The sequence below is a fragment of the Vigna umbellata genome, chromosome 4 (assembly GCF_029865625.1).
Source record: "Vigna umbellata cultivar VRB3 chromosome 4, Vumbellata_1.0, whole genome shotgun sequence".
NCBI classification, from domain to species: Eukaryota; Viridiplantae; Streptophyta; class Magnoliopsida; order Fabales; family Fabaceae; genus Vigna; species Vigna umbellata.
The window spans coordinates 54,301,815-54,306,506 of NC_142168.1; positions in this window are offsets into that span (position 1 = coordinate 54,301,815).

Below are 4,692 nucleotides of genomic sequence, written 5' to 3' on the forward strand. Positions count from 1 at the left end.
GTGCAAGGGTAAAAGTTGTCTGTTTGGCCCATCTGTACATTATTTTCCAAATAAAACCTGATTTTGGGCCTTGAATTGCCATTTGGACCAATAGAACTTATAATTTCAGCTGCACAAATAAACGTAAGAACATCCAAGAATATTTTATGCGCTAAAACTCACTTTTTACGTCTCTTTAATTCCCAAACCCAATAATTCCAATCATCACAAATCATCTTTAAATCAATCATTCAAGCACATGAATTTCATCAAAAATTTAATTTTAAAGCATAAATGTGGGCATAAATATGCACTCATCAACAAGGTAAATACATAAATTCAAAAGACACATTTTTTATATACTAAATGGTATCTTCTTCCCCTAATCTGTATAAGATCAATAGAATGGTGACAAATTTGGCCAATGGAAGACGACGTGAACTGGTAATGTAGGCTTGCTTAGCTTTTGAAAAACTTCAACGTTGTTTTGTAGATAAAAACCTATAATACTAACGTAATGTATGTTGGAGAGTGCATCAATTGTCTCATTAAAGAAATCAGGTGGACCAAGTCACAATTGAATCGGGACGTTTGTGCTATTATGTTATCATGTAAAAAGAGTTGCACATGACTATAACTTTTGGTAAAGAAACCTACACAATCACTACTTAAACAAACTTATTATATCTCTACACATCAAAGCAAGAATTCAATATAGAGTAGTAGATAATATACGATGGATTACACATGTCTCTATAACTAATCTTTATACTTTGTCTGTTGCGGGTCTTTTTGGAAACAAATGGATATGTATCCTGAATATTTAATTGATAATAAGTCATATTTTCATGTGATGGGTTTTATATAATTTCAATGAGCTTTGTATTATGTTTCGGTTGAATTGGTCCGAAAGTCGGTCGTTCTTCAATCCTCTCCGAGAATGCAATCCACTTTGATGAGTTGTTGACTGCAGAAGACACTCCAACGCTCAAGTCACATATGTTTCATAAAGAAGTCTATATTTTATTAGGATAGAAAAGGATGATTGTACCTGGCATCAGTTGTATTATTTATAGAGTTTGTGACAGTCAAGTCCATTAATTAGTTATCAGTATATTTTTAGTGAATCAAACCTAATAATCAATAACTAATACCGTATATTTGTAAAGCGTAAGGTAACCTGACCTATTTATACTTGATAATTTCCCATGAATGACCATTAACTCCGATCCGTATATTTCATATAGTACATAAGCTCCCCAAGCCCAAACAAGCTCTTTTATTCGAAAGAGATGCGTAGGGATTATTATGAGCTTTAAAAGAGGTCGCTCACGTTGTATTTAGGGAGTCTATCTTTGATGCTTTAAGTCTTTATTTCTCTTTGTACCAAGCAGCGAACTCTAGGAGTTCTCTTTGGATCTGTTCCGTAGACTGAACAGAAAATGCTAAGAGTTCTCTTTGACACTTTTTCCTATGCAAGAGATTTTCACTCCAAAAAATATGCTTTTAAATAAAATAAACGCTTCAATATTTTATAATTTATTTGTATAATGAAAAGACATTGGAACCTGACAAAGCTGAACTTGTTGAGTAGTTGACTAATAAGAGTTCTTTTTCGAACTTCCTACGTTGAGTAGGGATTTCTAAAGCCTTTTTTCGGACTTCCCCCGAGCGGCTTGAGGCAGTAGTTATTTTTCTAACTTCCTACGTTGAGCGGGGATTTCTGAAGTCATTTTTCTGACTTCCCCTCGAGCGGTCTTGAGGCAGGAATCATTTTTCTGACTTCCTGCGTTGAGGGGGGATTTCTGAAGTCATTTTCCTGACTTCCCCCCGAACGATCTTGAGGTAGGAGTCATTTTTCTGACTTCCTGCGTTGAGCGGGGATTTCTGAAATCATTTTTCTTACTTCCCCAGAGCGGCTTGAGGCAGGAGTCATTTTTCTTACTTGTTGTGTTTAGCGGGGATTTTTGAAGTCATTTTTCTGACTTCCCCCCGAGCGACCATCATAACCTGACACAGTTGAAGGTAGGTCTGAACCTTCTGACTTCCTGCACAGGATGGTTTAGAAATGCGTTCAACCTTGTCAGATTCTACCAACTCTTAGTTTTAAATTATAAATTATAAAATATTATGTGCAGGAAGGTTCAGACCTCAACTTGGTCAGGTTCGACCAACTCTTAATTTTAAATTATAAAATATTATAGGATGGTTCATAGTTGCGTTCAACCTTGTCAGGTTCTACGGAGTCTTAGTATAGAAAAGTATTTTGAATGAATTGATTCTATCATTGGATTACGGTAGTATAAATATACAAATTAATAATGTAATTGGAAAGAGTTAAGAGAATAAACTCCACCAATTTAATATCAATTATTATAATATCAATTATAATAATTGATATTTAGCACTAATAATTAAACTAAATAAAGGGAAGTTAATATACAAAAATTAGCTAATAAAGACTAGTTATTAAAATTTAAAACTAATTATTATAATTGATATTCTCCCGCAAGTTGGACGATCTGGAAAAGATATGCAACTTGGACAGTAATGAGTCAAACCGAGATTGAAGCAGAGGCTTTGTGAGTATATCAGCAAGCTAATCATCAGTAGACACAAAGGACACCTGAAACTTGCCTTTTTGAACATTTTCACGAACAAGATGATAGGCTAAGGCTATATGTTTCATCCGAGAGTGAAAAACAGGATTAACACTCAGAGTTGTGGCACCAAGATTGTCACAATAGATAACCAGATTGGTTGTGGGCATGTGTCCAAATTCAGTGAACAAGGATAGGACCCATAGAAGTTCACTGGTCGTGTGAGCCAAGGCTTTGTATTCGGTTTCGGTTGAGGAACGAGTAACAAAGCGTTGTTTTCGGGAGCTCCAAGAGATGAGAGTGCTACCAAGATACAACAAATAACCAGTGGTAGAGATATAATCATCCTTATCACCCACTGATACGCTGTCGTTGAGGCTATCAAATTAATACTACTTTTCAAGGCAACTTCAGTATTGCCAAGTAGTATTTAAGAAAGTAGATAGGGTTAACGTAACCCTTAGTCGTCTCCCAACGAACACGGAATTGCTTTCGAATATCTAACTCTTTTGAATGTCATGCAATGCTTATGAATAAAAGTAATGGTTGAAGAATGTTTAAAGAATAAATAAGAAACTTAAAAACAATTATGATGAAATAGGCTAATTCCACTGCTTTTCCAAGATAGATTCATCATCGGTTATTCACGGATAATTGTTCAATTGATTATTGTTTAAGTTTCAAATTAATTAAAGTACATTCTTAATTAATTTGAGGACAATCATGTGCATTTAACCAAAGTAAATTCTCAATCAAATGCAAAACCTTTCTAGATTATCCACAATAAATTCAACCAAAGTACATTCTCAATCAAATTCTATTGTGTTTAATCATGTCTATTCTTAAATCTCCTAACCAAATTAAAAGCTAATCAATCAAAGTAAATTCTCAATTGATTATAGTTGAAATTATTACTAATCAACCAAAGTACATTCTCAATTGATAGTAAAAACCATTTAATCATATGAAAGTTCCTAAATTAAATCAAAGTAGATTCTCAATTTAAACCTAGAAACCCTAAAACTCATATAATCAATATGCATGTAGATTCAAACACATTATGATGCAAAAATCTTTGCTTTTAACAAGATAGAGAGATGAAAGACATAGAGAGAACAACTTAAATCAATAACCAAAGTAAACAATTGCATTAACTCAATCTAACCTCAGAATCCATAATGGAATTACGGCAGAATAGCCCTAGATGCTTAGCTCTCCATGAATGGAGTTGAATACAAGATGAAAGAAAAGTGAGAGGAGTATGAGAGAATGAATGAATTAAGTGAAGTCCCCCCTGGGTCTCTTTATATAGGGCTTGATTGGGCTTGGACTCTGAATATTCAGTTGACAAAATCTTTTATCTTATATCTTCCAAATAACTAAAAGATTTAGATAATTATAACATTATTTGGAAGATATTTTCTGTTAATATTTTCAAATTACATTAATTCAACAACTGAATTTTATCTTTTAGCTTTTCTGACTTTCCAAAATTGCACAAATGTCCTGAAATTTCTTCTATCTGCACTTTAGCCCCTTCTGAATTTTCCAAATAAAATCTGATTTTGGGCCTTGAATTGCCATTTGGACAAATAAAATTTATATTCACAGCTGCATAAATAAACATTACAACATCCAAGAATAATTTATGCGCTAAAACTCACTTTTTACGTCTCTTTATTTCCCAAACCCAACAATTTCAATCATCACAAATTCACTTAAAATCAACCATTTAAGCACAATTATCCCATCAAAAATTTGAATTTTAAACCATAAATGTGGGCATAAATATGCACTCATCACCCGCCCAATCTGCATCTGAGTAAGCATGAAGGGTTAGCGGAGCAGTTGCCGAGATGAAGATACCTTTGTTGCAAGAGCCCGCCAAATAACAGAGGACCCTTTGAGGGCAGACCAATGCGCCGTTCTGGGGTGTTGCATGAATTGTGCAAGTTTGTTGGTGCTGAATGTGATGTCCGGGAGAGTAAGACTTAAGTATTGAAGACTTCCCACGAGTTCGCGATACTCAGTTGGGCAAGGTAGGAGATCACCGGAATCCTTGAGTAATTGAGCACTGGCGGAATAGGGAGTGGATGCTGATTTTGTGTTAGCC